The sequence below is a fragment of the Phascolarctos cinereus genome, unplaced genomic scaffold, assembly GCF_003287225.1.
Source record: "Phascolarctos cinereus isolate Bilbo 61053 unplaced genomic scaffold, phaCin_HiC Scaffold_7;HRSCAF=346, whole genome shotgun sequence".
In the NCBI taxonomy this organism is placed as follows: Eukaryota; Metazoa; Chordata; class Mammalia; order Diprotodontia; family Phascolarctidae; genus Phascolarctos; species Phascolarctos cinereus.
The window spans coordinates 77,705,002-77,730,458 of NW_027556180.1; the positions used below are offsets into that span (position 1 = coordinate 77,705,002).

The 25,457-nt window shown below is 38.3% G+C and overlaps 1 protein-coding gene across 14 annotated transcripts in view; it reads right to left on the bottom strand.

Moving 5' to 3' along the window:
• Positions 1-24,040, bottom strand: part of MAP2 (microtubule associated protein 2) — a 372,733-nt gene extending 348,693 nt beyond the window's left edge. For 5 of the 14 annotated variants that reach the window (XM_078147423.1, XM_078147429.1, XM_021008702.2 and 2 more), the window contains exon 1: positions 23,752-24,039. The gene's annotated coding sequence lies outside the window, so the exon portion shown is untranslated. Of the gene's footprint in view, positions 1-23,751 lie in introns of all 14 variants that reach the window. The other 9 variants (XM_078147428.1, XM_021008704.2, XM_078147427.1 and 6 more) reach the window with 5 other exon arrangements.
• Positions 24,041-25,457: the final 1,417 nt, after the last annotated feature.

Genomic DNA, 25,457 nt, shown 5'->3' on the forward strand with positions numbered 1-25,457 from the left:
CTCAGGAAGAGAAAGCAAGGCTGGTGACTTTGCATAGCCCTGTCCCACTTAAATCCCATTCACTTGCAAGTCAAGACATCACTCTCCTGATGTCATTAGTCCTCTTCCTCTCGAAGATAAACAATGTGAGCCTTCACTCTTATAATGGCCAGCTTACCTTCTTTATCCAGTCCTTGCTTAAGATTTTTTAATGTCATTTATAACATTTAAGTCACTGTTAGTAACGTCCTGAACTCTATTTACATTCATTAATACACTATTGTCTTGGCAGATGACTTGAGGAGTCCCAAGCTACACATTTGCAGACAGCCCATATGTTTGGTCATTATGAGAATTCTGTGATCCATTACCCAAAGGGTTGGGTCATTTGCAGGAATGAAAGCACATTCTCAATATTAAAGTTCTACAGAAAGTAAATCATTATCATTTGCTCTTTCAAGACAGTAGTTTGCAATGACTCCCAGCTATCACTAGGAAAATATTGATGCTAAAAGAAACACTTTTATGGCAGCAAGCAAAAAAGAAAACATTGTACAATTTCCCAAACTTCATTCAGTGAGACTTTCTCCTATTAAATTTTGGGTCCTGTTCATTATCTAGCCACAGCTACTATCCAAAATATGTATATGTGTATACATATACAAAACCCATGTACACATATGTATTTATCAATATATATGTATGTGTTTATATATACATGGACATACATATACACACTCATAGATGAATTAACTCAATGAGATACTTAGTTAATTCCATGTCATAATCTGGACAAAGGTTGCTTTTCAACTGTTTCCTAGGCAGGCATTAGGGAAGAAGGAATAGTTGGCTTTATGAGGTACTTCCCAGGGAGAGACAACATATATTTTGTAACTATTATTTAGAATAACTGATACTCAGCACTCACTAGATTGCACTCTTTGGGAAGCACCCCACAAATTTAACTTTTGCTTTTCCCCTATGCATCATCAAATCTTACTTTTCTATATACTTTGGCCAGCTAACTGGCTGCTGCTGATAAACTAAGCAATTATATATTGATTGGTGATTTTGGCTTAAAACATTATTCCTCATCTGTTTGCATTTTAACTTTGGATCTCAAAGTCTTAACCTAAATCAAGGGTTCTTAACTTGTGGTCATGAATAGATTTTTAAGGGATCCATGAATGTGAGTGTGAAAAAATATAACATCTTTATTTTCATAAATAATTTTATTTGGCTTCTTTTGCAATTTTATACACTTTATTTTATTCATTTAAAAATTTTATTCAAAGAAAGGGTCAGAAACTTTACCAGACAAAAAGTTTGAGAACTTATTCAAATGCATGAGATATGGTAGGAATTTCTAGTCAAAGCTGACTGATCTGGGGAGGTAGATTTTGGGGTTTCTACTGTTCCTCATATCACACCATATAGGAGATTTTTTTCTATGTATGGATAAAGCTAGTTCTCCTTTATATTTATGCTGATTTTTTTTCAGCCCTTTAGGAGTTTAAAGTAGCTCCTTCAAAGTATAAAGCAGACATGAAATCCAGAACTCTACACTGTGACTAATGAGTCCCATATTCTCCTGAAAGGGCTGCTTGTGGAATTTTTAAAGGTAAATATCAAAAGATGAAATGCATACCTAAACTATGCACTGTATGCAAGTGTACTCATTACACAATGTATTCCCCCAACAGTAACATATACAGCTTTCTTACAAAGACCTAAATATAGTAAAAATACATTAACAATGGAATTGAAACAAGACCTAAAGACTGTGCAATTCACCATAATATGGAAATTGCAATTCTGTGGCCTACCACATGGCTCAGGGAAAACAAAATAAGTAAGTTTCCAATAAGATGTCATAAAATCATTTTCATCTTGATACGTTTTCAGACCAGGCTCTTTGAGTCACATGATCCCTTGAGCAGCTGTAAATACTCCATGATTCATTTAACAGCACCCCCTGAAGAAAAAGGATATTATTCCTCACACTTTAAGAAGACCAATGCCCAATATGTATCCAGGAGCTATTTCTTTACCACATAACCATCAAATTGGTCCATACCATCCTTTTTTTTTTCTGCCAGGGCTTATGCAATTTATATTTGGTTTGTTCAAAAAGGCCATTTAAAAAGTAGCTTGCATATGATTCGTAGAAAGATAAAAGAAGAAAGAGGTCCAACTTCCTACATTTTCAACATGAGGAAAATGAAGCCTAGAAAGGCTAAGTATCAGGAAACGACTCACAATGGCAATAGGGACTTAAGGAAATAGTTGAAAGAGGAAGGTGGGGAGAAGTCAAAGCTGCAGGAAGATTCCTCATATCATTTCCCCCTTCCTTCTACCTCCTAACCCCAGGCACTGAGATGGATAGGAAGCCATGATTTATAGAATTATTAGATAAAGTTATGTAAAATTCTTGTTAAGCTTTGAAATTTTACTAAAACTGGAGAGAGAATCTGTACATTTAAAGGCAAATTGATTTTTTTCCCCATGGATTTCATTTCTGCAAGACATATGCCATAGTTTACTGTGCTATCCATGGCACCATTTTGTGCTTATCACAAGACCAGAAATAGATGACGGATTTTATAATGTAATCACACTAAACTTTTTTGGTCTGGACCTGTGATATCATTGTTGTAGAAGACTCCTGGTGAAGAAATTCCCTCTATCAATTCAGATTGTCACCAGCTAGGAAACTTAATGTCTTATAAATTTGTCTGGTCAAGGAAGCGTTAAATAATTTCTATATCTCACTATGTCAGAGGGAGATCTGGAACCCAGATTTTCCTGATTCCATAACCATGTTATACTGCTTCTCCTTATAAACTTGGTTGTTTTTAAAGGTGATTTATGAAACTCATGACTATAATCTAAGTCCTCCAAGTTTAAAGGGACACAAGGCCTTTAAGGTGTTATCAAAAAGGCAAGTGTGCTATCTGTTCCAAGGTTTTCATGGTAGCATTATATGTAATTTAAAAAACAACAACATTGGAACTAAACTAAATGTCCAGCAATAGGAGAATGGTGAAATAAATTGTGGTACACTTAATGCTATGGTCTATAATGCAATTAAAATAAAAAGTATGAAGAATATAAAGAAATTTCAAAAGATCCTTATGAAATAATACAAAGCATAAAAAGCACAACTAGAAGAATGGAGTCTACACTAATTATGATCATATAAAAATGAATGAGAACAACCAGACAAAGAATCCTAATGGGGACCTAAGGGAAATACTATGGTACTTACACACTGAAAATAATGTAAATATATACTAGTTAATGAGAGCAGTGAGGTGGCACAGTGAATACAGCACCCAGTCTGGAGTCAGGAAGACCTGAGTTCAAATCCAACCTCAGATATTTATAATTTGTGTGACCTTGGGCAACTCACTTAACCCTGTTTGCCTCAGTTACCTCATCCATAAAATGAGCTAGAAAGAAAAGGGCAAACTACTCCAATATCTTTGCCGAGAAAATCCCAAATGGGGTCATGAGGAGTCAAAAACGACTGAAAAAAATGACTAAACATGTCAAGGTTAGACCTGCTTATATCATAACAAAGTCAAATGGGCCCTTCAAAAGCACAAATTATTCACAGAGATGCCCGACTCTTCTTTGAGAATATACATCCAGAGGAAAGTGTAAAATTCTATTTGCCTGGGGAAACCTTTGCCTCATCCTATCATTTCTACTAGTATCTCACCATTTCATTCTACCTCCCAGCTACTATTTGCATTGTTTTGCAGATGTCACTAAAATACAGTGTCCCCGAGTCACAGGCCAGAATATCTTCTTCGAGTGTTCTGAGTAACACTCTTTGTAGAAGCTTTAATGCAGACCATATACCTCCCAGCTGCCACAATCACTCAGTCCTCTGTCCACTACCACCACGTTGGTTGACATGCAACTGGTTACAATTTTCTAACTCTCTCTGACTCCAAACTGCCCAAATCTATTAGAGAGAGGAGCCACAGTAATCCCAAATAAAGGTGTGGACGTGAGGGAACAAGCTGGTAACCATCTGGCGACCAGGTGCTTCCTAGCCAAGCTGCCCACCACACAGTGCTGTCCTCTCCACTTCCCAAATATCCAAAGGAGAAGATTTCCATATCACAGAATGTTCTCCTTGTTTTCACATGCCTCATTTTCAGAGCCAAGTCAGATAAAATATAGAACATGTCCAGACTAAGGAGTAACTGGGAAAATGGTGAGCATAGCTGTAATTCCTTTTCAGGAAAAGCTGTACACACTGATTTTTGCATACTTTTGATACAGCAGACAACTGAGATAAGCCTAAATACTTCGTCATCAATTTTAGCTATGGCCTAGAATCAAAAGCAGAAACTACACAAGATGGAAATAATCACCATCTCTTGTGAAGGACAGGGGCAGAGGTCACAATAGTTTAAACACATGCCCCATATATTGATGGCAGAATGACATTATAAATAGATGACTGGGTTTAGAGTCAGCAAGAACTGGGTTCAAGCTCTGCCTCTGACACAGGCTAACTGTGTGACTTTTGGACAAATCACTTAATATCTCAATGTTTCACTCAACTAAGTTTGTAAGTTACTAAAGAGTGAGACATCTTCATGGGAGGACAGGGGGAGAGGATGGAATAGTTCAATACCTGGAATCCCTATACCAATGAAGTCATAGGTTCAAACTGCCCTTATCTTCCTTCTTCTTCCTTCCTGGCCAAAAAAAGAAGTCTCCTACATTCTGGAAAGACTTAGTAGTATTTAAGGTGTAATGGGAAAAGCTTTAGTTAGGGAGTCTGGAGAGCTGGGTTCAAGTCCTGAAAACAGCTATGTAGACCTCTCTGGGCCTTACTATCTTCAGCCATAAAATAAAGGGAGAAGTTTAGATGTCTTATGTTCCCTCTTCTACTTTGAGATGAATAAGGTGATTACTATGCCTTTATAACATGAAAAATATTCATGCCTAAGAAACTATTAGAGACAATTGAAGATTATGTTTAAAAAAAAAACACCTTTCCCATATTTGGAATAGTAATCAAAGGGTGAGCAGAAGCTTGTTTTTTTGATGAGGGTAGCAGATTTACTGAATTTTTTTCTTGAAACACAAATGCAGAAAGTTATGGTTTATCTTGTGGGAACTGCTTCTGTGCTCTGGAAAATAAATGCTTGAGAAATAGACCCTGCTTCATATTTGAACAAAGAGATTTTAGATTAGAATGGATTAGAATGTGAGGGTTGGAAGATGCCTTCAGAATTGGGTAATGCAACCCCTTCATTTGACAAATAATGAAATGACAAATAATGTCACAGAGAAATGAGACGACCTCCTGTATGCTACATTCTCCACCCTTGTGACTCATCATTTGTTTGAGACGTTGATGAGGTAGAAAATCAGAGGAAGAGCTGGAGAAAAGATTAATTTCTCTCCTTTGTTCCAGGAACAGTTTGACTGATTCTTCATTCTACTCTCTTGCCCCTTTCATTTCTGACATCCATGTTCAAATTAAGGCCTTTACCACCTATGTCTGAATTATCAGAGCTCCTTCCTACCAGGTGTCCAAGTCTCTTTCCCCTCCTATACATCCTATACACCATTGCTAGATAATAGTCCTAAAACAGCATGGTTGTCATGTCAGGCCCATTGTTCAATAACCTTCTAGGACTCTCTACTTGACTTACAGAAGAAAGTCTAAATGCCTCACCTTGGCAGTCAAGGTCTTTTCATAATTACTTAACACTCAACATTCTTTCTCATGACTTCCCAACTTGAACTCCACTTTCTAGCCATACATTCCCTGCCTGTTCTCACTTCCATGTTTTTTTTAATTCAGCCCTCTGTTGGCATTCCCAGGCCTTCTAACTATTCACTTCCTTCCCACTCACCTTTATGAGCCTTCCTGAATCAGTCTAGTCCATAGTGTTCACCCCTTCCATTGAATTTCTCTAACACTTGCTATAGATCAGGCATTAGCAAACAATTCCTTGCAGTTGCTTACTAGGTACTTTTCCATGGATTTATGTTGTATTTCCTCAATGCTGTTATAAAACCAAAGAATGCCGTAAGTGGGAGGGGGCTTAGAGATCATCTAGCTCAGGGGTGGGGGAACCTACAGCCTCCAGGCCACATGTGGCCCTCTAGGTCCTTGGGTGCAACCTTTTGACTGAGTCCAAGTTTTACAGAACAAATCCTTTTATTAAAGGGATTTGTTTTATGAAGTTTGAATTTAGTCCAAGGGCTGCACTTGAGGACCTAGAGGGCCACATGTGGCCTTGAGGCCAGAGGTTCCTCACCCCTGATCTAGCTCCTCTCATTTGAAAGATGAGAAAATTGAAACCCTGAGAGGTTGAATCACTTGCAGAGGCAAGATGCCAAGTGAAATCTTATAATTCAAACTCTAGTTCATAGGGTGGGAGCATGCCGTAAATTGATTTATGTCCTCAGATACCAACACGTATAGAAGAAGCACTTAAATATCTGGTCGATTGACAGGAAAGCAGGATGGTTTTTGAGTTTCTCTAATGCCATTCATTCATTCATTCATTCATTCAATAAACACTCATTAAGTATATGTTATGTGCAAGTTAACCAATCCATCAGAAACTACTAAGTGTCTGCTATGTGCCAGATACCATGTGAGGTGAAGGATAAGGACAAAAATAAAACAAGCCCTGCCTTAAAGGTGCTTACATTCTATTCAGGCAAGGCAAAGGGGAGAGTGAGTGGGGGAGACATACATGTGCCCAAAATATATGCAAAGTCATTTTAGAGGGAAAAAATAAGAAGCACATGTAGGCCAGGGCTTTTGAACTGAGCCTAGAAGGATTCCAGGGATTGTAAGGGTCATGAGTGCGAAGGATGCATATTTCATATAGATGGAGGACAACTAGTACAAAGAGAACAGGAGCAGGGGATGGGATATCATATACAAAAAAACTACCAGAAGACCAGTTTGGCTGGAATATTGAGTGCATAAAGTAGTATGCAATAAACCTGGAAGGAGATACTGAAGCCAGATTGTGAAGGGATTTGAACGCCAGGGAAAATTGCATTTTGTCTGGAGGCAGTAAGCAGCCACTGGGACTTATTGAGAGAAAAGTAACATGTTCACACCCATGGTTGAGGAATACCAAACTAGCTGCTGAGTGGGAGGCAGACTGACGAGAATGGCAGAAAGGTTATTGCCAGGAAGGTCAATTTCAAGGTTGTTACAATGATCTGGATGAAAGGTGATGAACAAAAGAATTAGGAAGGTAATGGAGTAAGGTGATAGACTGTGAGAGATAGAAATGACAAGATTTGGTAACTGATTGGAGATAGAAGGATCAAGGACGACACCAAGTTTGACAACTGGGTGACTAGAAGGATGGTAGTGGCCTCAACAAAAATATAGATTTGAGGAAGAAGGCACGTAAAGAGTTCAATGCTGGATATAATGAGTTTAAAATGCCTATGGGACATTCAGTGGAAGACTAGAACTCAGTAGGGAAAGACTAGAGCTGGATATATAGAGCTCTGAGTCATCTGCATAGAGTTTTATCCATAGAATATTATGAGATAACCGAGAGAGAAGATATATAGGAAGAAAAGAAGAGGGTCCAGGATAGAACCATCAGAAAGAAACTCAGGCTTAGAGCTGGCACCACAGATGATGATCTAGTAAAGGAGACTGAGAAGGAACAGGAAGAATGACAGGAGCACTGAAAGAAAATGACGTCATCAAAACATAGGGAGCTAAGAGTATCTAGAAGGAGGAAGTCAATGGTGTGAAACACTGAAAAGAAGGTCGTGAAGTCTGAGAAAGAGTCATTGGACTTGGCAGTTGAGGAATCATGGATAAACTTGGAGAAAGCAGTATCAATTGAGTGATGATTCTGGAAAGAAGCTATGAAGGCACTGAGAAGTGAAATGAAAGGGGGAGAAAAAGCAATGCATCATTACGTTGTTTGAAGGGCTGAAAATTCCTAAGATGTCAAGCGTTATGCATTATTTTACTATAAACTATCCAACTGTCTCCAAAACTGACTAGAAATGAATTGTGTTATCTAACTATTTGAATCATCCATGTCCTCCTTCCATTAAATATGAATATTTCAGAATTTGATTTAAATACTCAGCACTACAGTCAAGAATTTGAAAAAGACCTGCACCCAAATAATGTAAGCTGATATGGAAAACTTCTATTACAAGCTAAAAGAATCAAGTTAATAAGCTCTGACAAATATGCTGTGAGTAGAAATGAATCCATATCAAGCCAAGAAGTCATAATAAAAACACAGATAATGCTCATCTATATTATACCAACAGGATATAATGGAAGGGTAGGATGAAAACAAACAAAGAATGGATTTGGAGTTAGAGATTATTGGTTCTATTTTGGCACTGCTACATAGTACCAGTTTGACTGCACAAGTCACTCAGCTTCTCCACGCCTTAGTTTTTTCATCTATTAAAAAAAAGGATGGGGCTAGATTAGATCCCTTAGATTGCTTCCAGATTTAATCTATGCTTTTGAAAATCATTAGTTATATTTGCAGAAAAAGCTGTATTTTCCTCCTATTATCAAAATGGTGAGAAGTAAAGACAAAAAACTTGGGGGAAATGTCAACTTTCTGGGGGATGGATAAATTGCCATGTTTGTTAATTATTCCAGAAAATGTTGTTATTCTATGTCACATATCTATTTCCATTATACACATGAGCAGACTAACATAAGTTTGCAAAATGTTTTCTGTATTTCATCTCATTTTTATTCACAAAAAATGCATAAAAAAGGTACTATAGATCTTTTTATTTCTATTTTCCAGATTAGGAAACTGAGACTCGGTGAGATGAAGTATCTTGCCTATGGCCATACAGCAAGTGTTAGAGATTGGATTCAAACCCAAGACTCCAAGACTCAGGCTGCTTCACCATGCCAAGTTGCCAATGTTTGGTCAGGCTGGCCATTTGTTTTTAAGACAACTCAAGGACCGTCTAAAAATGAAACAAACTCACTGGAGAAACTCAGAATATTTTAGCAAGAAGAATTATTTTTGATCCACGAATTATATTTTACATACTATCTTATTTACTTATGTTTATAGTACCAAGTTGTTTTGTGGCCAGCATCTTACAAGTGTTTACAACTTAAGCTGCTGAAAGAGAGAAAAAAGCTAAGAAATACATTCCAAAATGAAATAATGACATTTCTCTGAGATTAATTTGCACCTTCCAGAGTTTAGATGAAAATAGCTTGCCAATTTTTCATTCTAGTCTCGCTCAGACTTCCTAGGCTTGAGGATAATTATAATTACCATAGGGTGGAGTAGGTTTTGCCCCATGGTGGAAACATGAAGTGGGGAGGCTTCCCTTCCATGGAGGGCCATTGTCCTTGCTGGACCAGCACTGGGGCTCAATCACTTGTTGGCTACCATCCTCAACATTCCTTCCCTGTGATATCCTCTTAAGGGCCACCTCCCCACTTCTCCAATAGGATAAGTGGTAAGATAAACTGCTCCCATAATTATACCCATTATAGGTGCGTCCTCTTCATGCTGCTATCACTCCATCCAAAATACAAACAATAAAAATCCTAAATCTAATTTTTCCCCAAATGAGAGGGGGAAAAAAGCTATCAGTGAAGCTCTGGGCTTTAGTATAAGAATATATAATAGACTTCTATTTATGGGGAAATCAACCGAAATCCCACTAACTTTAGTCAATAAAGGTAAATCTAGGAAATTTAAACAAGACCAGTTTTTCTTGCTATGCCTATTTCTATGTGCATTCTAGATAATCTTTGTTTCCTAGGTACTATTTGCTGATTCTATTCAAAAAGTGTATTATCAATAAATAAGAATAGGGTCATCAAAGGTCACCAATCATGATGCTTAACATGCAGTCTTGGCTGTATCACTGATTTCTGATTTTTAAGATGCTTCATCTCTTGTGTTTAACCAATTATATTAATAAAGCACAGACCCTCCCTGTAGGGACAGAGAAAATTTAATTAAAATTTTAAAATCTATGTGAGATACTCTTAAAGATTCTATTCCTGTTCATAATAAGTCATTACTCTGACTTGAATGTTACCAGGATTTTTTTTCTGCTCTGTCTAGACCTATGGTTATATCAATCTGTAGAACTACAGAATGCAGGAACTTCTTCCACTGATGCAGGATGCAGCTCAGGAATTAATCTGAAATTGAATGTTTCCACACAAAAAAAGTTTCTGAGACTAGCCCAAGGGTCCTGAGATGTTAAGTGATTAGCCCAAGCTCACAAAACCAGTGTGGTTCACAAGTGGGACTTGCCTCAGCTCTTCTTGACTCTGAGACCAATGATACTCTATCAATAATGAAATGCTGTCATTTTATTATCAGGGATATTTCAACTAAATAACTTCAGGTTTAACCAAAGGGGAAGGGCCCCGACAAAGACAGTCCTCAGTGAAGAACATGTCATGATTTACCAAATAATGCCATTTTATTTCTTGGCAGACAACAGATTTAGGGATTTCATTTTTCTATCCACCAAATTCTCACAAACCACATTAAAGGTAGAACCTAAGCTCCTTGAAGGCAGGAACCATTTAATTTTTTTTGTCTTTGAGAACCCAGCACCTAGCTTAACTTAATAAATGATTGTGCTTTATTGAAAGAACTGCTGTATTAAATTTTCTCTTACAAGATCTAGTCCACAAACATAGAGGACAGTTAATCAATTACATTGATATTTTTTGCTCTGATTGTGCCTCAATACCAAAATCCTTCAGGAAGAGGCGATCTGTTTCTTGCCTTCTCCCTCTAATGTTCACAAAAGAAAATCTCTAAGAAGTCATGTTTTCTTCACTTACAATTTAATTGGGAAGGTACCAGATACCACTCTATTTCTGATGATGAAGAAACATACTTATCTAGGGAATTTTCTCCCCCTCTTATCCACCTCTCTCTCTCTCTCTCTCTCTCTCTCTCTCTCTCTCTCTCTCTCTCTTCCCCCCCTCTCTCTTTCACCCTCCCTCCCTCCCTCCCTTCCCCCACAGATGATGTTATAAGGGTGAGGAGAACTAATCTATGTGGTACTGCTGGCACTGACCATCTATTGAATTTTCTGGTCATTCATTCCCTCAGTCCCTGGTGGTGAGTATTATACAAGTTTTGAGTGAATTAATTGCACCTGCATCTTCCAGTGAAGAAACAAACCCTGTTTCTGCTTAGCTTCCTTCCTGAAGGATGCACACAGCACCTTTCAAATATTTGTCAAATAAAAGCAGTACAATGCCTTGGGTGAAGGTGAAGCAGCTACTGAAAATAGTAACCATGGCAACAACTAATTCCTATTTAATTTACTGTCTTCTAGAAGTAAAGGGCAGGGGTGGGGGGTGGGGGGGAAGAAAAGGGAGCTAGAAGAATTGTAGGCATAGAAACAGGAAGACATAAGAGTAGGAAGGTAAGTGGAGGAAGGGCATAAGCACAGAGACCTACAGCCTTCCCTATTCATTTCCTTTTGGATAAAAATAACAAAACTGAGGGAAATACTAAAAATAAGGATTATCTTTTAAAAGAGGTTGGTGGTATTATAGAACACTAACTAGTTTTGTTATTATCATCTAAGAGGAATTCGCTACAAACACTGCCCAATTTAAAAGTTACCCCAATCAGTTCTGGGCATTGGTCTTGGACTTTAAAGTTAGATGATCTGCCTGTATGTGCCCACATAACTCATCACTCTATGTATGTGCTCTCAAACCCCAATAAGATTCTGAACCTTTTCCCACTGAAAGCCAAGACACAAAAATGGCCTTGAAGTAGGAGCTTGCCAGGGTTTTTTTCCTGACAAAGACATACAAAGCCCTGCCCAGATGCCTGGTGAGTAGGCCTCGGTTTCTGAGGCCTTCCCTTCTTTAAGGGAATATGAATGTCAGTTGAGTCACAAAGTTGGGCACATCTGAGCAGTCACCTCACTCCACCCTTAGCCCAGGATGCAGGACTGGAGCCCAAATAGGCATGGAGGAGGAGTAAGAGTGAGGGTGTGTGCGTGCCATGATATAATTAGGACATGTGGCTTCTAGTCCTTTCTCTGTCCCTAACTCCCTGTGTGACCTTGGTGAAATCACTTGACTTCTATAGGTCCCAGTTTCCTCATGTCTAAATTGAGAAGTCTGCCAAAGATGATCTCAAAGTTGCTAACTTTAAAATTCTAGAACTCTATGAAGTGTTGGACATGAAGCCTGATGTCAGTGTCTTCTTATGGCCTAAGAATACTGGGTGGAATATTGCAAACAAAATAAAACAAAACAAAAGACACTTGACTTAGAAGCAGAAGATCTGGCCTTGAGTCCTGGCTCTTTGACCTTGCACAAGTCACTTACCTGGCTTGAAACTCAGTTTTTTCACCTGTAAAATGGGAGCAATATTTGCATTATTTTCTTCATAGAGTTGTTGTGAGGAAAATACTTTATAAAATGGCATTACATAAATTTGAGATACTATCAGCATCATTATTAGTTTTTTTCTAGATTATAAGCATATCATCCTTGGAAGTATAATATAATTTGTGAATATTTATATATACATATTTATATTTTGGGGTCCAGCCCTGTGATTTTTATCAGTGTGGGAAACTCCGTGGTACATGGGGCAGGGAAGTGGAGAGAGGATACATAGTTGATTTGTTGCAAACATACAATTAAAATATAGGGTAAAAAGGAAGAATTTAAAAGTTTTATTGATTTTCCCATTGAATTGTTTTTGTTCATGTGGATGAGAGTTTTAGTCTGTTGTTTTATTCATGGAAGGGACTTGCAGTGTGGAAATATTCTTCATCAATGCTAATTGCTGTGATATTAAAAAATTGCCATACAAAATGTACCTGACTAGACTATGACCGTATGGCCAAGATGTTTCAGATGTAGATCCTAAACCCACATGTTAGGATCACATTCTAAGAAGTGGAAAGAACCTCACAGATCATCATGTTGGACTCATCCCTTTCATTTTAAAGATGAAGAAACTGAGGCCAAGAGAAATTAAGTGACTTATCCAAGGTTTATAGTAATCATTACAGGTAGGATTTGAACCCAAACTTTCTGACTCTAGAGTCAATACTTCACCATTAGAATGGGTAGATATGGATATACATACATATATATATATATGTATTATGTATATATATCTAATATATATATATATATATATATATACATATATGTCCTTACTTTTTATTCTTTCTTCTTAGCACACTTCCTGACATACAGTAAGAGCCTAACAAATGCTTTTCAATTCACTGATTTTCCACTAGACTATATTGACTCCAAAGCTGGATTTCTATGTATTATGCCATGCTGCCTCCCTCTCTCCATTGGAAAAAAATAGGTAATATTAAAAGGAAAAAAATGAGATCTCATTTATAAGTCCACATATGCTCTTTGGAATAAAACAAAGCTCCATGAATATTGCTCCATGGCATAATGGATAGAGTGCTAGGCTTAGAGTTAAGAAGACCTGGATTTGAATTCTACCAAAGACACTTAATAGTTGTGTGACCAAAGATATCACTTAATGTTCCTGAGACTCACTTCCCTTATCTGTAAAATGAAGACAATAGTAGCATCTACCTCACAGCATTGTTGTGAGGGCCAAATTAAGTAATGTATAATGCATTACTTCCTAGTTGCCAACTTTGTTAAAGTACTTTGCCAACCTCAAAGTGCTACATAAGTGTTTGTTGTTGTTATCTTTTCCTGAAGAACATAGAGTGTGGTGGTATCAAAAAAAAAAAAAGGTATATGAATACGCCTAATTTGTTTCTCAGCAAAAATATTTGATGTTACAATTCCAAAATTGTTTTTTCTTAATTAGCATTGACCTACTCAAAAATTTAAATATGGGCAATTGTTGTCAGTGAAAGCCACAGTGACTCCAAAGTACATCTATTAAAAAGTTAATTTTCAGCTCAGAAAATTTTCTTTATCCAAAAAATGAAAGGCAACCCCTGATGAATGGCCAAAGTCCACCAAGTTAAAACAGAAGAGAAAAAAAATGATGAATATCAGGTAGTACACATTCATGAAATCTCAACAACACCAAATTCTGCTATTTAAGTAAGTTTTAACACCAATGTTGACAGAAAAGTAAAACCACATTTTCTGGTCTCCTCTAAATCAAGATTAGAAGGACAAAAGCAAGGATTTCATAGAATGATAATTTTGGAGTTAGAGAATTATCTAGCCCAACTCCCTCATTTTATAGAAGAAGAAAGTGAGGACCAGAGTCCTCAATGTGCCCACAGTCTTATAGGTAGCTTGTGGCAGAGATGCTATTTGAATTCAGGTGTTCTGATGCCAAAGTCAGTACTTTTTCCTACAACACCACAACAATATAATGGTTGTGAGTATCCTTCAGATTATTCTTGTAGAAAAACATGGTAAGTAGTGAGCCAGACCATAATACGATTAGATTCAGAACTTGTTGAATATACAGAATGAAAGAAAAGCCATTAATGGTTCTATGTCATCTTTGAAGAAAATCCTTAGGGGGGTGTCTCACAAATCTGTATGTGACTGTGCTAATAAATATTATTATCAATGATGAATAAAGGGACAGATGACATACTGATTATTTGCCTATCACACAAAAAGTATGATGAATACCTAATTCACTGAGTAACAGGATTTGAAAAGACCTAGACAGACTAGACTATTGGACTGGATCAAATAAAATGCAATTTGGGAGTGAGAAATATGAAGTTGTACACTTTTGTTAAAAAAAAAATCAATTTCAGAAGCAGAAGGAAAGGTAGTATGACTGACTAGACAGCAAGTTTTTTCCTTGTTTTTAATAGCTGCAAGTTTTAGTGAACTGTTAAGCTCAAAATGTCAACAGTTGTGCTATGGCAGCATAAAAAAACCTAATAAATTCTTGAACTGCATTGGGAATGACATGGGTTGCAGACATAAAGAGGTGATACCATACTGTACACTGATTAAAGACATTTGAGGTATTATGTTCAGTGCCATGTATCCCATTTTATAAAGGACATTGACAGGCTGAGGAACATCCAGTGGAGGGCAACCACAATGGTGAAGGGCATTGAATCTATGCCATTTAAGGGTCAGTTGAAGGAACTGGGAATGTTTAGGTTGAAGAATAGAAAACTTGGAGTAAGGGACATGATAGCTGCCTTCAAGTATTTTAATGGCAAACATAAGAAAGAGGAAGTAGACTGTTTGGCCCCATAGGGCAGAACAAGGGGCGTGGAGTGTCAGCTGCAGGGAGGCAAATTTAGGTTAGATGTAAGGAAAATCTTCCTCATAATTACAACTATCAAAAAAAAAAAAGAATGGGCTGCTTTGGGAAGTAGTCAGTTTCTTCTCAAGCAAAGGCTTGGCCTAACCACTTGCCAGGTTTGTCATAGATGAAATTCTCCAGGTATGTATTACACTAGAATTCAGGGGAGGGGAACCTGAAGATGGTGAAGGTCCCATCCAACTTTGAAATTCTGTGACTCCACAGTGTCACAAAAGGAATACATACAAGGGCAATTCTTTCTCAGTAGTCCTTTATAACTAAACCACTATTTGACTGGAATGCCTGAACAATTCTGAACTGGATTGCTGGGTTATACAAAAGCCCAGAGGTGTGTCTTATTCTTTCAGTCACAGGATGTTTCTTATATGGTTTCAACAGCTTTCATCCAATGACCCATACAAAGCCTCTATGATTCTTTAAAATTGAGAAAGGATTTATCATACCTAGTTTATTTTTGATCAATAGATTAAATCTAAAGTTTTATATGATTGTATTAATTGGGACACCTACAATTTAAACAAATAAACAAATGAATTCATTATATTCTTATTATGTGCAATATTGGTGATACAAAGAAAGACACAAACAGTCCCTAACTTCAAGGGGATTATAATCTAATAGGGAAGAGAAAAATGTAAGTAAGTAGACACAAACAAAATACATACAGAATAGAAGGGCAGCAACCTTAGAAGGGAAGGCAGGAAGGTTCTAGCAGCTGAGCAAGGGGAAAGACACACATCAGGAAAGGACTCTTATATAAGGTCATATTTGAGTTAAGGGACTCTAAGAGGTAGTGGTCAGGGAGTTCGGTGTGGGGGGGAAGGATGTGTTGGGACAGCCTAGGTAAAGGCATGGAGGTCAGAGATGTCACGTTCAAGATAGCAGATTATGTAGAGTGAATATAAGAAGATTAGAAGGTAAGATGGGGCCAGGTTGGGAAGAGCTTTAAATGCCAAACAAAGAACTTTAAATGATCCTGAAGGAACTGGTATACACTGGAGTTTAATGAGTAAAAACCCTTAACGTCTAATGATAGATTAAAGAGAAGAAAACATGCACTTTATTTTGTCTGGGTCAATTACAGATTTTCCCCTTAAATTTTCAAATATCATAGATTCATAGACTTTTAAAACTAGAAAGTGCCTTAGAGAACAATTAGTTCAGCCCCTTCGTTATACTGATTAGGAAGGAAGCCAAGCTTCAGAGAGGTACAATATTTTATCCAATCTCATCTAGCTAATTAGTGGCAGATCTGGGATTAGCCTAAAATCTAATGACCCAATCTGGTACTCCTTCCTCTATAATAAATACATACAGACACATATGCACATATATACACATGAAATACATACGCACATGTATGTATACATATATTATACATTAAATATGTGTGCATTTATATGTAAAAAATATCGTTATTACTTCAGAGAAAATAATTCTATCTTTCGAAATGGAGAAGCCTGGAAAATGCCTGCTTTAAATTATTTGTAATAAAAAAATGTTGGTCTAATCTAATTCACTTTCGTATTTCAATTTACCCTGAAGAACAACTTTTAATGAGCATTCTAAAAATCTCTACAAGGAAACACTCAAGGCCTTGGAATAGCAGAGGAGGGATGGGAACAAAACAACGTTAAGGTAGAAAAACAAAACAGATTCTTTCCTTCCCCACCCTCTCAAAAAAAAATGTGCTCCTCTGAATGTATCATCTTCCTACTTTCATGTTCAGCTTTAAACAATAGAGCAATTTTCATATTCTCTTCCCCTCCTTTCTCTTGTCAAGGGCCACTGTAAAGTTTTACTTATTCCTTTATAGTTTCTTAACTGCTTTATGAGACTGAAATAACTTCAGGAGAATGATTATCCTTGGAGAATTTCAAAAGAAACTTTATCATGGTTCCTTTTCTTTATTTTGGAATGGCATAGGTATGTAGCCATTGATAACAATATCCTTACATTATTTTTGTCTCGTGGATATGATTGAGGACTTAATAATGTTTTTTACTTGGCAATACAATTTTCTCTTTAAAAATCAGAAGACGTGCTATATATGTACACACACATATGTGTATATTTTCACATATCTGTATACATGCATATTTGTTTATACATTTGCAGCTAGAAGAGACCTTAGAGAATATCAATTACACTTTCAGTAACTTTAGAGATGAGGAAACTGAGTTGCAGAAGGGTTAAGTGACTTGCCCAGGATCATACAGCTAGCATCAGTAATGTAGTTTGAACATAGTTCTCCCAATGTCAAGTTTAGCATGTAAATACATATACACACATGCATGTATATACATATATATTTAATATGCAGACATTTACCTGTTAGATTGTTACAATTTTTCAAAAGAAATATTATAATTATATTTTCTTGGGATTTTTGTGGTAAAAAACATTTCTGCACTCAAATTTAGCCCATCTAATGGAAGATTAGCATGTTAACTTCACAAAGGATCATGTTTATAGGATGTAAACTATTGTTAACAATTCAATAAACATTTATCAATCACTTGCTCTATAAATTTACTCACCATCCTTGGTACTTCCCAATCCAATACTCCCTCCACTGGTGACCACTCTCCTTTTAAAATGTAAGCTCCTTGTAGGCCAAGGATTGTTTACCTTTTTGTGTTTGCATCCCCATAACAGTGTCTGGTGAATGATAAGCACTTAATAAATTTTGTTTTCTTTCTTCTTTTATTCCTCGTGTGGCTTGTATATTATGACGTCTTTCCATGTGAGGTAGTGATCACTAAGTGCCCTCTGTGGATTATGTGTTTCTCCAAAATCTTCCACAAGTTTCATTGGTGTCCGTTGTTCAGTTGTATCAGTTGTGTTCAACTTTTAGTGACCCCGCTTTGGGTTTTCTTGGCAAAGATACCGAAGTGGTTTGCAATTTCCTTCTCCATCTCATTTTACAGATGAGGAAACTGAACCAACAGGGTTAAGTGAGTTGCCCAGGGTCTCACAGCTAGTAAGTGTCTGAGCAGGATTTGAACTGACATCTTCCTGACTCCAGTCCTGCTCTCTATCCTCTGCATCACCTAGCAGCTCAGGGCCACACAGTTAGCTGCCCATTGGTATCTATGCAGTACCAAAAGAATGTTGGTGGGCCCCTTATCACAGATTCAGAGGAGGCCATGGAAAAAATGGACAGACATCTGCATTATTGATGAGATCACAAATCTCTCTGGGGTCTGTGCTATGAGATAAAAAGATAATTAGTAGCTCCCATCTACCAGGCTCTGCACTAGGCAAGGAGGATAAGGCTAGAGAGGATGAAACAATTTCTTTTCTCAAGGAGCTTATAGTCTCACACAACCTTGCCCTTAAGAATCTTACTACCTAGTACAGGAGATAGAGCCTATATCCACATACCAGCTTTGTTATTTACGAGGCTTGTGTTCTTGTCATTTCATGTCCCTGAACTTCATTTTTCTCATCTGTTAAGTAAAGAGTTAAGAGTAAGGCATCTTTCACTGTTCAGACTTATAGGGCAGCTGGGTGGCACAGTAGATAGAGTGCCAGGTCTAGAGTCAGCAAGACTCAAGTTCAAATTCAGTCTTACAAGTTACTAGCTGTGACCCTGGGTAATTCATTTCACTTCTGTCTACTTCGGTTTCCTCTTCTATAAAATAGGGATAATAATAGCACCTACTTCCCAGGGCTATTGTGAGGATCAAATTAGATAATAATTGTAAAGCACTTAGCATAGTAAGCAATATATAAATTAGCTATTATTGTTCTTATTATTACATATAATGAAAAGTTGCGTGTGAAAAAGACACAAGAGAGGGCACACAGTTCCAGGAGAAGGAAGTCCAGGAAGGGGACCAAATCACTCCTGGGGACTCATAATAATCGAAAAGTGGAAAGAGGCCAATTTGCGACTCAACTCTGGACAAGGTATGCCTACCTGTACCATTTAGAGTTCAAGTAGGCTCTTGATACACAATTTCATTGAAGGACTTGGTGCAATGTCATTAAGCTTCCACTTAACTCTTAATACTCCACGTAACACTTAATGCAACACTACACATACAGTGGAGACTTAATAAATATATACTGAATAATACTTAATACTTATATGCATACTGAATGATTATATATATATATACTTATATATATACTAAATACTTAAATATATACTGAATGATTAGGTGAATAAAAAAATACTGTGCTATAAATAGCTCATTTGGTATGGATATAGTGCTGCCATTGGTGAAAAAAGGGGGGGGAATGTATTATGTGTAGAAGGTGCTAGACTGCATGACAAAAGGTCTAGAAAAGGAGTGTCATTTAAATACCAAGTAGAAAGGACAGGCATGAAGGGAGAAGAATACAGTGAAGGGATAAAAATACTATCTATGAGCAAGAAGACTATAGGGGTTGTGGTGTCCTTTCGTTTTTGTCTCCATAGAGCCAAGCACAGTACCTAGTACATAGTAATTGCCTAATAAAGATTTGTGGAAGTCATCAATCAGATTTCGGCTACCCCAAAGCTATGCAAGCATGGATGGACTCGAAATGGAAAAGGTGTGATGTGACTTAAACGAAGAGGTATGACTCAAAGACCTCATTAATGTGCTTAGATCTTCTTAACCTATGTACCTTCTTAACCTTCAAAATCATTATAAAGGCTCACATGTTTCCCTAGTGATTTACCTAAATGTCTATTTCCAGTTTTGCAATGTGTAGTTAAGGCATGAAGTATTCATTGTGGTGGTGGTACCATGAGTTACTATGACTGCTATTTGGAATTTTTTAATCTGATCTGGCAAGAATTAAGAGAATTGAGAAGAATTAGATCACCTGAGCCATGAAGAAACATGACACAGGGTGGATTGGTGGAAAGGTTCCCGGAGTTGGAGTTAGGGGATTCAGATTTGCAAGATCACAGGATTTAGAGCTATTAAGAACCTTAGCCAGAATTCAGTCCAGTTCCCATTTTATAGATGAAAAAAGTGGAGAGGTGAAGGGACTTGAAAAGTCGTAGCTGATATATAATGAATAGAGCCAGGGTTAAAACCCAGTTCCTCTCAATAAACCCACTGCCTTTCACCCAGTTCTGATATCTAATAATTGTATGATCATGGTTAAGTCATCTAACTTCTCCAAACTTGGATTTTCTCACCCGTAAAAGTCCTGTGAGCTCCATTACTATCCACCCAATGACAAAAGAAGGTTTTGCAAACCCCTTGTGGTGGATTTCTTGGAGGCCATGGTTACCAGTGTAATAATTAATATCTAATACTCATAGATCTAGATCTGAAATGTATCTCAGCAGTGAAGTCTCATCCTCTTCATTTTTACAGATGAAGAAACTGAAGCCCAGGAAGGGATAAGTGAGTTGTTCAATGTTGATGTCTACCTCACAGGTTTGTTATGAAGAAAATGCTCAAAATGATATACAATTGTGAATTATTATCAGTAAATGCAAAAATCAAAAACATCACTGAAACAGTTTCAGTTCTAATATGGAAAATACATGGACATAGCAATTTATACATTTACTAAATGCAATGACTTTTACATTAGTATTAACTGCTTTTAAAATGTCAGCAGCCAATTATATTTCTCAAGTTTTACCAGCAACAGGGTGTGTCATGAATCTAGTCAAATGCAACATTGCACATTTGGGTCACAAGAATACATGTCAAAAAGAAAAAAAAGTCTCCCAAAGCATCCTTCTTTCTTCTCACTTGTAATAATTAGAAATTTTGAAAACTGAATTAAACCAAAAGTGGTGAAAGAATGAAGTTGTCCCTGCAGGCTTAAAGGGTCTGTGCCAAAATTCCATTTCAGGCCACATGTTTCTGACTGAGTTCAAGCTTCCTGAAAATATATAAGACACACACACACACACACACACACACACACACACACACACACACACTTCATTTAACTCAGGAGAACATTACTGGTTGCTGCTGTCAGACAAGGAGTTTTGGCCCTGAGATCTGAGATCTCCATGTGCCTGCTGTTTAGTTGTTTAGTTACTACTAGGAGACAGGCTACAATCTTAGGGCTCCTGAAATACCTTCTGGAGTGACCTATGAAGTAAGCACTGTGCCAGTTTCATTGGGTAATGCTCTCTCAGCACATTTGTTTTTTGCTCTCCTCCCAAACCCTGTTTAAGGTGCTGTAAGAATGTCATTCATCAGGGAGGGAAGAAGGAGTTGCTGCAGAGAATGAGTAAGTCCTGAATCTGAGGCTCCTCCTAGGTCTATTGGCTGATATTCCATAGTCTAGACATAAAGAGAAGCCAGCACAGGTGCAACCAAAAAGAACCAGATTCTTCACTAGGAAAGGGACAGTAATAGGTGAAATAATAAAGGCTAGAGAAATTTAAACTGTTAGAATAAATTCAAATGGTTAGAATAAAGAAAACTCATTTCTGAAACAAGCCATTTGGATTGCAAAGGTCTAACAAAAGATTCTCCATTTTTTAAGGGGAGGGACCTCTCACAAAAACTGTTGGAAATACACAATATGCCAAACTGTAAAATAGGACATTTAAATAATCGGCATAGTAAAAATCTTGCACTAGTGGTCCTAAATATACAATGATATTCTGTTGGGCAAATGCTTATTTATAGAAATGAACCTGTGAAGACTAGATAAAAATCACCAGAAATGTAATTTTTAAAGGAACACACAGATCAAAATAACATTCTTGTTTGAAAAAGAAGCCTTTTAGTATATGCATATTATATATGTACACATGTAATATTAAATATTATACATAAACATATATGTTGATTGAGACACCAACTATTCATGAAACCATATTCTTTCCAAAATGCACACACCTGCCCAACAAAACCAGGGTTTCATGGTACCTTCAGATAAAAGGCTGTAATCTGCCTCTCAGATATAAATGCTACAAAGGGACCAGGAAGGGTTTTTTTTTGTCAACCTAATTTCAAATTTAAAAAAAAATTATAATTACCCACAGTGTAATCACAGAGGAAAGGAGATTTGCCTTTAATTAGGGCTGGTACCTGCTGCCCATGCATGGGACATTTTGCATAATTTCTCTTACATAAAAAGGCTTTGTTCTCCACCGCCTCACTGTGGCTGAAAACCTCTATTTCAGTTTGCAGTCATTTCCTCCTCCAGCTGGTCTTTTTGGGAAAAATATTTTAAAATACAAATTAATTGTTCTTATAGAACACCTCCTATGCCTTACAAACACAAATCTCTGAACTATATCCTTTGTCTTGCATTATAGCTAGCCAATTTTATTTTACAGCCCTTCAACATTCAAAGAACAAAAATTCATGGCCAAAAATTAACTGTCTCAAATGTTTTTGTTTCTTCCCCTTTGTAATTAAAAAAAAAACCATAACGCTTTATATTTTCCTCTTTTAAGGTTTTTACACTAAGAGTACTCTGATGGGATGCACACAGCAGATGGTACATGGCAACCATCCCAAATAGGCTTGTTGCTGGTAAAAGCTTTTTATTTTCTGACAAAAGCCTTTTAGTCCTGTGATGCCAGTCAGGAGAAAATCGATTTCCCAGTTTGCAGGGGATGGTCTTTCCGAATCCTTCCCCTTGCCTCCTTGCCCCCTCCTCCCAAGCCCACACATCCCCATTCCCACCCCTCCTCACACACTTTCTTGAAATTTCCATCCTTAAACAAAAGAGGAGGGTGGGGAAGGGAGGCAACACTGCAGACCAGAAACAACCATCATTAAAAAAAAAAGATTTAAAGAAAGAAAAGAGCAGCTATATTGGATGGTGCTTTCCATATTTCCTGCTAAAACGTTATTTGGATTTTGAACTTCAAAATTTCATGTTTGTTCCTTTTGCCAGCCCCACCTCCCACCTCCGTTTTTCATTGGGGGGGTAAAGAATTTTTCTTTTATTCTGGTACTAACAAATTACATGGAAGATGACAAAAACGAGAGGGCTGCTTATTCACTTACCCGTCATCGTGAAGCTTGAAGTAAGTTAAATGAAGTTAGATAGGAAATTAAAAATAAATAACTAAAAAAAAAACCAAACAAAAAACAAAAGACAAACCCTTCCCCCCTCATTCCCCTAGATCCTCTTTCATTTACCTCCTGTACCACTACCTACTCCCCCATACTCTACCGATCTCAGGTAATAACAGCTCTGGACAAGCTGATACTAAGCATGACAAAGTCCAAGTCTGCAGTTCATGGACCCAAAGAATCCCTCACCTAGACAGGCAAATAGATGGACAACAGAAGCACCCACGGCACACAGCTCCACGGAAGCTACTGATGGTTTCGGACACCGCCTGGCAGGTGGGGGCTTTGACGGCTCGGCCAATTCTCACCCGCTTCCAAGGTGGCCTGGCAAGGGGGTGAGGTCAGTGTTGGGGGCTGGTGGGGGAGGTGTTTCTCGTTCCCATTTAGGGAGACCTCTTTTTGGATCCTAGGTTAGGTGGGTTGGGGAAAAAGCCTCACATATCTGACTAGACATAGGTGTATCTTACCTGGACGCAGATCCTGGGCGCTGCCGCCACTGCCACAGCTGCGGACTGACGGACAGCTCAGGTCCCGGGGAGGGAGGAGGTTAGAGGAAGAGGGACTGGAGGAATAGAAGAGGAGGAAGCGAGGCGAGGCGAAGCGAAGCGAGAGGATGCTGCTGCTGCTGCTTCTGCTGCTGCTGCTGCTGCTGCTGCTGCGGCAGCCGCTGTGTGAATGTCCTATTGCAGCCCAAGCACTGAAGTCTCAAGTCAGCCAGCAGTCTCGGGGACTCCTCCTCTTCAGCCAGCCCGGCCTCAGAGCCACGCCTTCCAGCTCTGCCCACCCTCCCCCCACCCCTCCGCCTCAAACACACCTCCCCCTCTTCCCAGACTGAAGTCCCGCCCAGCTGGCTGAGCGCTCTGCAGATGCTGCTGCTGCCGCCCGCAGCCGCCCGCAGCCGCCACCGCTGCTGCTGCTACCACCGCAAAGTCTTGGATGGGAGGGGCGGGGCGCTCATCCAGTCTGTCCCGCTGACTGCCACCGCCTCCTCCTTCCTCTTCCCTCCTACTGCAGCCAGCTTGCCGCCCGGTGGTGACAAGAATGTGTGGGAGCTCCGAGGAGGAACCGGGCCAAGCCACACACAGCTCAGCCCCGAGAGCAGGTTGCAGTGGCCGAGCTGTGTCTTGTGTCCTGGAAACCACGATGCATGTACAAGGTCTAGTTGGTATGGAGACAGAGGGCTAGGGCATGCTGCAGAGGGGCTTACCGGGTCGTTATGGTACCTGAGATTTTCCTTACAGCCAGCTTTGTTTTTTGTTTGTTTTGTTTTATTTTTAATCATTGTAGGAGAAAGAAGGATCCAGCAATGTGTCTAATAGACTCCAGCGAAAGAGGTCTGCCTGTAAACATGGTCTTTTGCCGCCCCTCCAATCCAGTGAACTGTTAGCATCAATGCACCCCCAAAATGGAGCATTCCTACTAGCACGGGGCTGAGGTCTGACTTTGGCCAGTCTACTTGCAGAGAGCTCTGGACAGGGGTTAGGAGACCTGTGTCCTAGTGCCACCTCAGGCAAGGAAGATCTATACCTTGACCTTGGGGGGGCGGGGTGCAAACCTCACAGCTTCCACGAGGTGCAGTTTTTTTCAACTGTCACATGGTGACTATGATTCTGGTCCTAACTACGTCACTGATTGTTGTTAAGCTATAATGAGGTAATATTAAAAGAGAAAAACTTTGAAAAGTATACACATATAAGGGCAAGCCACCAAAGAGCGAGGATGAGGAAATATCAAGGGTCTATATTACAAAAAGAAAAAAAAGACATCTGCAGTCTCTGATAATAAAAAACAGGTTGCAGGAAACAAAACTGTTAGCAAAGGCATCTTTCTAGTCAGAGAAAAAACAACAACGACTAAGATATAAAAGTCAGATACTGCTTAAAATTTCTTGGATTCTTCTTGGAGAATACTGGCTCCCTTACCTTTTTACCTTTGTGATTTTGGACAAGTCTCATAACCTCTCTGAGCCTTAACCCCTTTCCTTAAAATGAAAAGGTTGGTTCCACTAGACAAGAATAGTTTTTTGTTTGTTTGTTTTTTGTTTTGTTTCCATGTAACACAGACCCCTTGGGCACTCTGGTGAAGCCTATAGACCCATTCTCAGAATGTTTTAAATCACTGAAGGAAATGCTGAATGTCAGTTAAAGGTGACTAAAATAAAGATGAAAAAAAT